Source organism: Magnolia sinica, chromosome 19 (assembly GCF_029962835.1).
Source record: "Magnolia sinica isolate HGM2019 chromosome 19, MsV1, whole genome shotgun sequence".
In the NCBI taxonomy this organism is placed as follows: domain Eukaryota; kingdom Viridiplantae; phylum Streptophyta; class Magnoliopsida; order Magnoliales; family Magnoliaceae; genus Magnolia; species Magnolia sinica.
In genome coordinates, this window is record NC_080591.1 from 37,345,925 (window position 1) to 37,360,174 (window position 14,250).

At 40.6% G+C, this 14,250-nt stretch overlaps 1 non-coding gene across 1 annotated transcript; it reads right to left on the minus strand.

The window, feature by feature from the left end:
- Positions 1 to 1,892: 1,892 nt before the first annotated feature.
- On the minus strand, positions 1,893 to 1,999 carry LOC131235760 (small nucleolar RNA R71). Its single transcript, XR_009166282.1, has one exon. It is a non-coding gene; the product is annotated as a small nucleolar RNA R71 (small nucleolar RNA).
- Positions 2,000 to 14,250: the final 12,251 nt, after the last annotated feature.

Sequence of the window (14,250 nt, forward strand, 5' to 3'; positions counted from 1 at the left end):
AGCAAAAGAAAGCAGATCCTGGGAGCTTGGAAAAAGAGAAGAAAGAAGGGAGAGAATGAAGTTTTTCTTTTATAAATCTTATTTTTCTGTCTTCCTAATTGATTCCAAGAGTTGCTAATCTTTTAGCTAGGGCTGAGATGAAGCCCCTAATTTGAATAACCCTTGTTATGTGTTGATTTCATTTTGATTTAATTGATTTGTTTCTTTCTCTAGTGTGCTTAATTGAAAGTTTTGTATTTCTCCATTCTAAGAGCTCAACCAAAGTCTAGTTATGGATGTTGTTTGGAATATTATTCTAGGTGCTTGTGTCTGACCATGAACAGGTTCCTATAGAGGAAGAAACAGGAATCTACATCTCTCCATGCCTGACCATGGATGGAAAGATGTGATCCATATGCTTTAAGGAATTATACATTCTGTGTGCCCGGCCAAGGACATAGAGTGTGCTTTATTTATTTTGATATCAATCTGAATTAGGGTGAATCAATATGTAGAACAAGGTTTATGATAATTAGAGGTGGATTTGAAAGTCTTAGTCTTCTGCTTAATTGAATTTTCCTCAGTATTCTCGGTTATTTTTCCATTGATTTTTGTTTAGTTTACTCAATTACTAGCTCAAATATTTGTTGGATTAGTTAAGAAGAGTCTTTAATTTTGAATTGTGACAACCAGTCCTCGTGGGAACGATCTCGTAATACGTACCATATTTACATCTGATTCGTATACTTGCGAGTTTAAAATCATTTAAATCAGATTGGTTTAAAAATAAAACATCAAGTTTTTGGTGCCATTGCCGGGGACTGTTTTGGTCTAATTGGATTTAGGATTCTCTCTTATCATAATTCATAGTCTTAGGTTCTTACTAACTTTAGGTTAATTTTTTTTTTTAGAAACTAACCTATTTCCTGTTTTGTAGGGTCCTGACATAAACTACTAATTTGGTAATCTCTTTCCAAATTCTCTATTTTTCTAATTTCTATTTTTAGAATTAGGGTTTTATTTTTTTTAGAAATTTTCTATTTCTAGGCTTTCTTTTTTAGAAATTTCCTATTTTCTAATTTTAGAAATTTTCTCCCTTTTTAGAAACTAACTTAGCTTTTTATTTCTAAGATTGGAAACTTTCTTTTTTAGAAATTAACTGTTGCTTAGGATTCTTCTAGCATTATTTTAGGAAATTCAATTTATTTTTGTTATGTCTACAGGAATTGAGGAAGGAAGCTGCTAAATAAGATTGTCTTCAAAAGGAGGAGCTCTCAAATCTTCAGACATTCATCATCGCCTTTTCCGGGTTCTTCCTTCCAATTCTCGTTTACATAGCTTTCTCTTATTTTTAGGAATTCATAACTTTTATTTTTAGTTTTATTCATCTTAGGTTGCATCTTAGTTTAGTTTTCTTTCTTATATTGATAACATAGTTTATGCTAGGACGTAGATCTCTGAACATAGAACTAGCACCTTTCGATCCTGAAATAGAAAGAACCTTTCGTAGAAGATTTAGAAACATCCTATTTGAAATGGCGGAAGAGAATGGAACTAAAGCTCTTAGAGATTATTCATCTCCCGTCCAATTCAATGCACCTTCATGTATAGTGTTGCCTATCACCACGGCAGCACACTTTGAACTTAAACCTGGGGTCATACAATTGTTGCCCTCCTTTTATGGTTCAGATAAGGAGGATCCATATCATCATGTGAAAGAATTCTTAGACATTTGCTCCACCTTTAAGTTCCAAAACTTTTTAGACGGTTCGATCCGTTTGCGCCTTTTTCCTTTTTCTTTGAAGGATAAGGCGAAAGCATGGTTGAATTCTCTAGGAGTTGGGTCTATCACTACATGGGACCAACTGTCTAAGAAGTTCTTAAAAAAGTTCTTCCCGGTTCACAAAAATAATGCTCTCCGTAGAGAAATTATGAATTTCACACAAAAAGAGGGTGAACACTTTCATGAATGTTGGGAAAGATGGAAGGATTTACTTCTTAAATGTCCACACCATGGTCTTGAAAAGTGGTAACAGGTTCAATACTTCTATGACGGTCTGACACCCCAAAACCGTCGCATGGTTGACGCCACCAGTGGAGGGTCATTCATGACCAAAAGTGATGTCGAAGCTTGGAATTTCTTTAAAACCTTGTGTGAAAACTCCCAGCAATGGGACTATTCAAATAGAGGTGAAAGAAGTCCTCAACCACTGAAGAAAGGGGGTATATATGAGGTAGGAGTCACGCCAGATCTTTATGCCAAAATTGATAGCCTGACAAAGAAGGTAGATGCTTTAATGTTAAATAATGGACCTCCACTCAAGTTGAGTCATGTGCTATATGTTCTAATCTCGCCCATCCTACGCAGTCTTGTCCATCTAGTTCAGCATTTCCAGAATTTCTCTCTAAACAAGTACATGCTATGAACACCTTTCGGAGACCTGGGAATGATCCTTACTCAGACACCTACAATCCAGGGTGGGCTAGGCATCCAAATTTTTCTTGGGCAAAAGGACCACAACAAGGAGGACCATCTGGAAATCCTCCCATGCAACCTTACCCTCAAGTTGGCAGTCAACAACTTCAGTAGTTTCCGCAGTATCAACAAGTGCCTCCACAATCTAGGAAACCATCTCTTGAGGATACACTCAATCTTTTTATGCAAAGTTCACTTCAATTTCAAAAAGATACCCAACAAACTTTACTAGCTAACCAGCAAAGCGTACATGCAAATGCGCAATCCATTGCTAAGCTGAAAGTACAGTTGGGTCAACTTGCTGCCACATTGAGTGAGAGAGAGAAGGGTAAGTTCCCTAGTCAACCTGTGGTAAATCCAAAAGGACAGTATGAGATTGGCTCTAATTCAAACCAAGAACAATATCATGAGCAAGCCAAATCAATCATTACCCTTAGGTCCGGTAAACAGATCGAGAACAAAGTAGAGATGCCTAGGGAAGAATCAAATTCCAAATCCGAAGATCAAAATGAAGCGGAGAGACATACTAATGCATCGAAAGCCCAAAAGCACTCTGACTCTCCAGAAACCACTCATGTGCCATCTTGTGTGCCTAAAGCACCTTTTCCTCAACGTCTGGCACCGGTTAAGAAAGGAAACAACTTTAATGAGATATTGGACATGTTTAAGCAAGTGCAAATCAACATTCCGTTGCTTGATGCTATCAAGCAAGTTCTTGCTTACGCTAAGTTCTTTAAAGATTTATGCACTCAAAGGCGTAAGATGAATGTTCATAAGAAGGTCTTCCTTGTGGAGCAACTAAGCTCCATGATTCAACACAACACCCCTCCTAAATTTAGGGATCCAGGAGCTCCTACCATTTCTTGTGTCATAGGAGATCCTAAGATTGAGAAGGCATTGCTTGATTTAGAGGCGAGCGTCAATTTGTTACCATATTCTGTGTATGAGCAGCTAGGACTTGGTGAGTTGAAATCAACCAAAATAACACTCCAACTAGATGATAGATCTGTCAAGGTGCCCCGTGGTGTTATTGAGGATGTGCTAATCCAGGTTGACAGGTTTTATTTTCTAGTGGATTTCAACGTTCTAGATACTTAGCCTGTCCAGAATCCTACAAGTCAAATCCCGGTTATCTTAAGACGTCCATTCTTGGCCACATCCAATGCAATCATAAATTGCAGGAATAGAGTTATGAAGCTATCTTTTGGTAACATGAAGATTAAACTCAATGCTTTCAATGCTTGACAACAAATGTCAGACTCGGATGATATATTTGAAGTGAACATGATTGAGAGTCTAGTGCATGACTCTTTCCTTGAATCTTCCGAAGACGCTCTTGAGACTTGTTTAGCACATTTTGGCATAGATTTTGACATGGAAAGTTCCATCCAAGAAGTCAATGCATTGCTTGACTCTAATCCAGAAATGAATACAATAAAATGGAAAGCTAGAGTGGAACCTCTTCTACCTTCTGAGTCTAAACTGGTCCCGTCTATTGAGAAACCACCCGAAGTCGACCTTAAACAATTACCTGAAACTCTCAAGTATACATGTTTAGGACCTTCTGAAACCCTGCCTGTCATCATAGCTGCTAACCTTAATAAAGAACAGGAGGGTAAGTTGCTTAATGTTCTTAGAGAACATAAGACAGCTCTTGGGTGGACAATAGCGGACATAAAGGGAATAAGCCCCACGGTGTGTATGCATCGTATTCATCTTGAAAAAAATGCAAAAACATCGCGAGAAATGCAAAGGAGGCTTAACCCTAACATAAAAGAGGTCGTTCGGGCTGAGGTGCTAAAATTGTTAGATGTTGGTATCATTTACCCCATCTCGGATAGCACATGGGTCAGCCCAGTTCAAGTTGTTCCCAAAAAGTCTGTGATTACGGTGAAAAAGAATGAGGATAATGAGTTAGTGCCAACTCGCATGACTACGGGTTGGCGAGTTTGTATTGATTACCGTAAACTGAACCTAGTCACAAGGAAGGATCACTTTCCTCTTCCTTTCATAGATAAGATGCTTGAGAGATTGACAGGGCACAACTATTATTGTTTCTTGGATGGTTATTCCGGGTATAATCAGACTCCCATTGCTCTCGAGGATCAAGAGAAAACCACATTTACATGTCCTTTTGGTACATATGCCTATCGGTGTATGCCATTTAGGTTGTGTAATGCGCCTGCGACCTTCCAACGATGCATGATGAGTATTTTTTCAGACATGGTTGAGCGTTTCCTTGAGATTTTCATGGATGATTTTTCAATTTTTGGCTCTTCATTTGATGAATATTTATACCATCTATCTCTTATCTTGGAAAGATGTGAAAAAATGAACCTGGTATTGAATTGGGAAAAGTGCCATTTTATGGTTCAAAAATGGATTGCACTCGGGCATGTTATTTCAAGTAAAGGCATTGAAGTTGATAAAGCCAAGATTGATTTAATTTCTAGTCTTCCTCCACCCAGAACGATTAAAGAGATTAGATCATTCTTAGGGCATGCGGGATTCTACAGGAGATTCATTAAGGATTTTAGCAAAATTTCTCGACCCTTATGCAATTTACTAACTAAAGATGTTGCTTTTGTCCTTAATGATGAGTGTCGATAGGCTTTTGATAAGTTGAAGCATTTACTGACTTCTGCTCCAATCATCCAACCACCTGATTGGAGTTTACCCTTTGAGCTTATGTGTGATGCTTCGGATTATGCTGTTGGAGCCGTCCTAGGACAAAGATTGAACAAAATGCCTCATGTCATTTATTATGCTAGTAGGACTCTAAATGATGCACAGCTCAACTACTCTACCACTGAAAAAGAATTGTTGGCGGTAGTATTTACTCTAGACAAATTCAGGTCGTATCTCATAGGGTCAAAGGTTGTAGTGTTCTCAGATCATGCAGCATTGAAATATCTTCTTTCTAAAAAAGACGCTAAACCTCGATTGATTCGATAGATTCTCTTGCTACAAGAATTTGATATTGAAATTCGGGATAAAAAGGGTTCCGAAAATGTGGTAGCCGACCATTTGTCTAGACTTGTCTTAGAGTCCACAGTGGATCCTTTGCCAATGAACGAGTCTTTCCCTGATGAACAACTTCTAACTATTTCTCAATTACCTTGGTATGCGGATATTGTAAACTATCTTGTTACAGGTCAACTTCCTTCTCATTGGACTAAACAAGATAAATCCAAATTTCTTGTTGAGGTTAAACATTTCTTTTGGGATGACTTATACTTATTCAAAATTTGTCTTGATCAGATTATTAGGAGATGTGTGCCTGAGAGTGAGTTTCATAGTATAATCTCCTTTTGTCATGATCATGCATGTGGTGGTCATTTTGGTTCAAAGAAAACAGCTGCGAAAGTCTTACAAAGTGGATTTTATTGGCCTACACTGTTTCGAAACACCCATGCCTTTTGCTCAACATGTGATAAATGCCAACGTACGGGTAATATTTCTCAAAGGAACATGATGCCACTTACCAATATTCTCATTGTTGAAATATTTGATGTTTGGGGTATTGACTTCATGGGCTCATTTCCCCCGTCATTCGGTTATGTGTATATCCTTGTGGCCGTCGACTATGTCTTTAAGTGGATTGAAGCAGTGCCATGTAAAACGAATGATCACAAAGTTGTGGTCTGTTTCTTAAAAGAGAATATCTTTTCTCGTTTTGGCACTCTTCGAGCAATTATAAGTAATGGGGGTACTCATTTTTGCAATAAACCGTTTGAATCTTTAATGAAGAAATATTCCATCACTCATAAAGTTGCAACGCCATATCATCCACAAACAAGTGGTCAAGTTGAGGTGTCAAATCGGGAGATTAAATAAATTTTAGAGAAAACGGTTTGCCCCGATCGTAAGGATTGGTCGCAACGTTTGAATGATGCTCTTTGGGCATATCGTACGGCTTTCAAAACCCCGATTGGAATGTCTCCGTATAGGCTTGTCTTTGGAAAAGCCTGTCACTTACCTGTGGAATTAGAACATCATGCTTATTGGGTCATCAAAACTTTTAATTTTGATTTGAACAAGGCTGGATCACACCGTAAACTTCAACTCAATGAGTTAGAAGAAATTCGAAATGAGGCATATGAGAATGCAAAAATTTATAAAGAGCAAACAAAAATCTTCCATGACAAATCAATTCTTCGCAAGACATTTGAACCAAACCAGAAAGTACTATTATACAATTCCAAGCTACGCCTCTTTCCTGGAAAACTATGTTCGCGATGGTATGGTCCGTATCGAGTAGTAAAAGTATTTCCTCATGGAGCAGTTGAGATCAAAATCTAATAGACGGGAATATCTTCAAAGTAAATGGTCAACGACTAAAACCATATTTAGATGATTTGGTGAACAAAGATGTTGAGAAAATTTATTTGGCGGACCCAGGTTATCAAGATTGGTTAATTCATGGTCCATTCTTGTCTGGCTGAAGACGTTAAACTTAGTGCTCCTGAGAGGCAACCCAGTTTTTCATTCCATTTCACTTTTCTCATTCATGAGTTCAATGTTTGTGGGTAGCATTACTGCAAACCCTCACGAGACTACAACTCGTCCACTAGAGGTAACCTAGGGGTTTAAAGGCTTGTTGCATACGCTAAATGTAATCGAGAGCACCTGTGAAAGTGGTATAGGTAGGATTTTCTTTTTGCATTTTTATCATTTTTCTTTTGTTGATTTCTCTCTTATGCTGACTCGCTCTTACATGGATATTTTTTTTGGAAAGCCTCTAGATTCTTTCATACAGGTACTATTTGTCCATTACTCCTCTTTTACTTTTGTTGTCTCATAAGCATTGCATGTTTATTTCTTTTACATTGAGGACAATGTAGATTTTAGGTTGGGGGTGGGCGATTAGGTTACCTCATCAGTATTTTCTTGATCTTAAGCACAAATTGTGAAAATTTTTAAATTTTTCTGGAATTTCTTGTGCATTTGAAGTGATTTTGAAGGATAAGTGTGATTTTAACATTGCAAGGTACAGAATGTCAGTAATTTATAACTCTTGGATGTAGCCATCCGTTAGATTTCACCGTTAAGTTTGAATTGTTAACCCATGATTAGAACTTTTAAATATTGATTGAGTCATGATCTCACATATTACATCTCGGTTGCACATTAAGGTTCCGTTTCAACATTGAATGTTTAACTTGGTAATCACTAAGCATGAAAGGAACCAGCCTGAATACTTTTAGCTTCAGTCTATAGATAAGAATTGAAAGAAAGGGTGAGTCGAATAATCGTCATCATAGGTTTGCTCCCTATAGATGAAGATTCGATTCCCCATGGTTGACATGAGAAAAGGGTTAGGTGTACAATCTTTACCATAGGTTTGCTCCCTATAGGTGAGGATTTGATTCCCTTCCTTGGCATTACTGTTCATAAAAAAAATCAAAGGCTAATAGAATGAAAAGTTAATCTGTAAGGTAAGTGTTGGTTTCAGTTTTGGTTGTCATGAATTTCATTGTTAATTACCAATGATATCATGAAATTAACAATTGGATCTCTTAATGATTGTAAGTCGAGATTACACTATAAACTCATGGAACTCGATGTTTAGAATTATTCTAATTAATAGATTAACATTTTGAACTTGATTATGAAGTTTACCATGAGCTTGATTTCAGGAAAAAATACTGCTCACCATTCATGAATCCTAGAATTTTCGCATCTCAATTATTGGTTCACAAGTCACTTGGGTTTGCAAAAATTGTCTTGAATTTCTGAAATTATTTTTCCGCATGTTTTGCTCGGGACTAGCAAAATGCTGGTTGGGGGTGGTGATGAGGGTCGAATATTGCATATCAAACCCTAATTATTGCATGATTTTACGTACATGATAATGCTTAATGAAATATTTTAATTATATTTTTGTTGCAGGATGAAATTAGGAGCGTTGATGGAAAAAGAGTACTACAAGCATGGATTTGGCACTCCAAAGTCACCAGAGCAAGGGACGCACTCCAGAGAACTAAGACTGAAGAATTTACATGCCAGGGATCCAAGGAAATCAAGCCGTTCACGTTAAAAAGGCCCGAAAATGGTCCAGAATGCAAGATCACATGGTAACCGCCACCCGATTGACACGAAACCTCACACATGGTCTGAGGGATATAAATTAACCGTACATGTAAAATTTCATCCATTGAATATCTCAAAAATGGCCCAATGGCCAGATCAGCCCTTTAATTCATTAACTAGGGCCCACCTACAATCTGGATATACTTCAAAATTGACCTAGATGGTTTAAATAAGATGAGAAACAGGATGGATGGATTAGATTTTTCTACAGAATCACAGGGGACCCTATATGTACATCGTGTGTACATAGTGTACACACGCCTGACGAGCACCGATCGACTAAGGAACCATGTTTACATTTTGTACCCATACATGCACACTTGTTCGGTACAGAGGACACAAACAAGTTGCCCTATGACGTCCAGAATGATTACAACATGATTGCTACAATGGGCCGCGCCCACGCAAATCCAAAACCATCCATATGTGGTCAAAATTTCGTCCTGCATCCAATGGACGGATTGGATTTATCAAAATAACATCGAAGTAGGCCCCACCATCAGAACAGCGTAGGAGAATTCACAGGACCCTTGTTTTCGCACGTCCGGACGCGCCCGAAAATTCTAGACGGTTGTGGCCCACCATATTTGATCAGATGGAAGATCTGATCCGTCCATCATGTAGAGAACTCAAAAAAGTCCTAAGGGACAGTATTTATTTGGAAATCGAGTGAGGAAAGAGGGGCTGTTTTGCATCTGAACTTGGCTGCGAAAAGGAGTACGCGGCTATTGCTGCGACAAACTCTCCATCGACTCCAGCCTTTCCACCACCCTTCCAGCACCTATAAGAGAGTTTTAGACGTGGTAAGGAGGGAGAGTTTGGGGAGAGCCAGGGAGGAGAAAAAGAGAAGAAAAGAGAAGAAAGAGGCAGAAGGTTGTGGACGTGAGCGAGAGTAGCAGCAAAAGAGAGCAGATCCTGGGAGCTTGGAAAAAGAGAAGAAAGAAGGGAGAGAATGAAGTTTTTCTTTTATAAATCTTATTTTTCTGTCTTCCTAATTGATTCCATGAGTTGCTAATCTTTTAGCTAGGGCTGAGATGGAGCCCCTAATTTAAATAACCCTTGTTATGTGTTGGTTTCATTTTGATTTAATTGATTTGTTTCTTTCTCTAGTGTGCTTAATTGAAAGTTTTGTATTTCTCCATTCTAAGAGCTCAACCAAAGTCTAGTTATGGATGTTGTTTGGAATATTATTCGAGGTGCTTGTGTCTGACCATAAATAGGTTCCTATAGAGGAAGAAACAGGAATCTATATCTCTCCATGCCTTACCATGGATGGAAAGATGTGATCCATATGCTTTAAGGAATTATACATTCTGTGTGCCCGGCCAAGGACATAGAGTGTGCTTTATTTATTTTGATATCAATCTGAATTAGGGTGAATCAACAGGTAGAACAAGGTTTATGATAATTAGAGGTAGATTTGAAAGTCCTAGTCTTCTCCTTAATTGAATTTTCCTCAGTATTCTCGGTTATTTTTCCATTGATTTTTGTTTAGTTTACTCAATTACTAGCTCAAATATTTGTTGGATTAGTTAAGAAGAACCTTTAATTTTGAAATGTGGCAACCAGTCCTCGTGGAAACGATCTCGTAATACGTACCATATTTACATCTGATTCGTATACTTGCGAGTTTAAAATCATTTAAATCAGATTGGTTTTAAAATAAAATATCAGTTACCATAATCGTTTAACACTATTTGAACTCCCTTGCTTCTCCTCTCACCACCTGTCTTGTAACCGCTTGCGCAGGATTGCTTCTTCGTTAGTCGCTTAAGTAATACCTGATACCATTTGATATGCTCCAACTACAGTTATTAAGAAATCTTCTTCATACGCTCTAGATGCGGTTATTGAGAAATCTTCTTTGTACATATATACATATATTCGAATACACCTTACGGATCCATAAAGATCACATGTAACTCCCCTTAATTGGTACTTGTTGTGGGGAAATCCAACTTGATAGGTCAAGCCAGCTACGAACCTCGAGCTCGGAGGAAAGACTTCGGGAGCATACGAATGAGAAGTGGTGCCAAGTCCTCTCTCGGTTCATCCCGACTTCGAGTAGTGAGTAACCATTATTTCAGATCAACAGTCAACTATATTCCAATCTTAGTCCGAGGCATGTTGCCGAGGTCATCTCAGTCTGAGGTCATAAGCCGAAGCAAAGGCCATACGACCAAACCTAGATACTAACGTCCTACCTCGAAATAGATGAGGCTGAGGCTGAGGTCAGATGTGGTTGCTCCGAGTGCCGAACCAGGAAACTATCCAAACGCGGACATGACCAAAGATCTCGCCTAAGGATACGTGCCTTTAAGACATGACACGCTGCACGAGTCCATGGATTACAGATAATATCTCCACGATCACAATATCTCACTGATTGAGCGAATCATGCCGAGATTGACAAACGTGGATCATCCGACCCACAGGTATAAATACCAAGGGACCCCATTGTTACAGGTATGCAATATCTCACACCCTCTCTCTACATTCAACTTTGACCTAGATTCCCTAGCCTGACTTTGGCATCGGAGGGTCCCCCGGCTGAGCCAGGGTCTCCTTTGCTCACCCTTTCGTGCAGGATCAGGGTTCATCGCAGGTTGGAAGCATTGAGTGGAGGGTGTTCCAGATTTTGACATCAACATTTTTCGGCGCCATTTGTGGAAAATGTTAACAAAAAGTTAGGAAGCTTATCAGAAATGGTAAGAGGAAAGAAAAAAGTGACAGCAGTAGAGTCCAAACCTAGCAGGCAACCTCAGTCCTCTTCACTATTGCATACCGAATCAGCTCCGATCGGGCCGTCCTAGCGGACCCGAAGCCGATGAGGGAAATATAAGGCGCCGCAAAATGAAATCCAGATGCTGAAGGACAAAATTAGTCAGATGAAGGTGCAACAGAAGCATCAGCCACCCCTAAACTTAGTGGAAGCCACCCCAGTGCCCGAGGGACGACCACAGCAAGCCAGTTCTTGGGCCAAAGGTTCCTAAGCATAGTCCACATGAGCTCCCGACCCTGTGCACAATGCAGTGCCCAAAGAACGATCAGCCAGAATCCTAGACCCCGCTCGAGATGCCGAATAGTCCTACGTGTCCACCACTTCGGCCCTGGCCCCCACCGACCTCCGCCATCGGCAGGAGAGGGGCAGACCAGGCAGAGCATCCAAGGTGGCAGGTGCCTCAAAAGAGATAGTAGCTGAGAACCAGAATCCTTTGGAAGCACAGTTTAAGGAACTTCGCGACCAGTTTAAGGCATTTCAGAAGAATCAGCAATCTGCATTCGTCCTAGCTGCAGTTCAGATGATGATGGAAGTGACCGAGCCTCCCTTCACCTCATAAATCATGAATGAGGTGATGTCGTCGAGGTTCAGGATGCCTCCCATCATCCAATTCTTTGGATCCGGTGACCCCTTAGAGCACGTGGAGTCATATCATTTGTGGATGTAGATACAGTCGGCCACAGATGCTATGATGTGCCAATCCTTCTTGATAACCCTCTTCGGATTTGCTCGGAGTTGGTATCGAAAACTTAAACCAAAATTGATCAGCTCATTCGTTGAGCTTAGTAAATTGTTCCTTACCCAGTTCATCTCTGGTAAGAAGAGTTGGAAGCTGACTGCCCTTTTATTTACCCCCAATTAGGGGAATAAGATGTCTCTAAAGGACTTATTGCCCGGTTCAATGAAGAAGCATTGCTAGTGAAAGATTACGACGATAAAATGGTGCTCTCAGCCATGTTCAACGGACTCAAAGAAGGAAAGTTCACCTTCTTAATTGGGAAAAATCCACTGACCACCTTGGCCGAGCTCATCAGCATAGCTCAGAAATACACTAATGCCGAAGAATTCTCCAACTCCCGCAGGAGCATCCAAGCAGCTGAAACGTCATCAAAGGAAAAAAGGCCAAGGAACGAAGAACCTCAGTTGTCCAACGAAAAACCTGACGACCGAGCCCCTCGTGATCGTCGGCCAAGCCGAAGACCTGAAGGAAAATTCCATTCTTACACTCCCCTCAACACCTCTACGGAGTAGATCTTATTGGACATTAGGAGTCAGACTCCTGAAATGGCCTTTCTGCATGAAGACCGACGCAGAGAACCAAGACAAGCGCAAGTATTGCCGGTTCCATCGTGACCACAGCCATAACATGATCGACTACTTGGATCTCAAGGATGAAATCGAGACCCTCATTCGTAAGGGTTATTTGCACCGATACACTAAAGAAGAGAGATCGGCTCAAAAAGAAGAACGACCGAGCAAAATTGTGGAAGAACCTGTTGAAATCCAAACCATTTATGGTGGTTCATCTGGTGGAGGTGACTCGAACAGGGCTCGCAAAGCCCACTCTTGGAGTTCAGACCTCGAGTACTATGTCCACTTGGCCGAAAGGTTGAGGAAAGAACTCCGTGTCAGCCCCTGTAGGTTGACTTTCATAGAGGATGGCGCGCGTGGAATCCAGCATCAGCATGACGATGCCCTCGTGGTGACTATAACCATAGCCAACCACAAGGTCTTCCGCATCCTGGTCAACACAGGGAGCTTAGCCAACGTCATTTATTTCGAGGAGTTCGAGAGAATGACTATCGATAGGTCATGCCTCCGACCCGTGAAGACCCCCCTACACGGCTTCACCGGGGATAAGATAATCTCCAAGGGAGCCATCTTCCTCCCTGTGACAGCGGGAGAAGGACATCACCAGGTCACACTTCTAGTGAACTTTCTTATTATCAATGTACCTTCGGTGCATAATGTTATTCTGGGCTGACCCTCCCTCAATGCAATGAGGGCGGTTGTGTCCACATACCACTTGATGATGAAGTTCCCCGTCAAAGGTGGGGTCGAATACCTCTAAGGGGACTAGCGTGAAGCTTGGAGATGTTATGCGATAGCTATAAGAAAAGGGTTGGTGAAGCAGGCCCTCATCATCAATGTCCTCAATCCCACGAAAGATCCCCTGAAGGACTTGCAGACCGTCCCGCTTAAGGAAGTCGAACCGAGCAAAACTGTTCAACTCGGGTCTTCGCTGAATTTCGAGCAGAGATCTCAGATGCTGACTTTCCTACAACAGCACAGGGATGTCTTCGCGTGGTCACACAAGGATATGCCGGGCATCTCTCCCGATGTCATGGTCTACAGACTAAACATGGATTCGGATCATACACCAGTGAAACAGAAGAGAAGAGCGTTCGATGCCGAGAGGTATACAGCCATAGCCAATGAAGTTTTCAAACTCCTCAGCATCGACTTCATTAAAAAAATACATTATCCGGACTAGATAGCCAACATGGTCTTAGTGAAGAAATCAAGAGGGAAGGGTCTGTGTCGATTACTCAAACCTGAATAAGGCTTGTCCTAAGGATAACTTCCCCTTACCTCGGATCGACCTGCTGGTGGACAACATTGCTAGACATGAATGACTCTCCTTTCTGGATGCTTATTTCGAGTATAATCAGATCCCAATGCATCCCTCGGATAGGTAAAAGACTACCTTTGTCACTGACAAAGGGATCTACTGTTATCGGGTCATGCCTTTTGGCTTGAAGAATGTTGGGCCGACATACTAGAGATTGGTGAACCAGATGTTTTCCAACCAAATTGGATAAACGATGGAAGTTTACGTCGATTACATGCTCGTCAAGAGCATTAGACCATCTGACCACCTTGCGGACCTCGGGGTGACATTCTTGATCCTCCAGGAGTA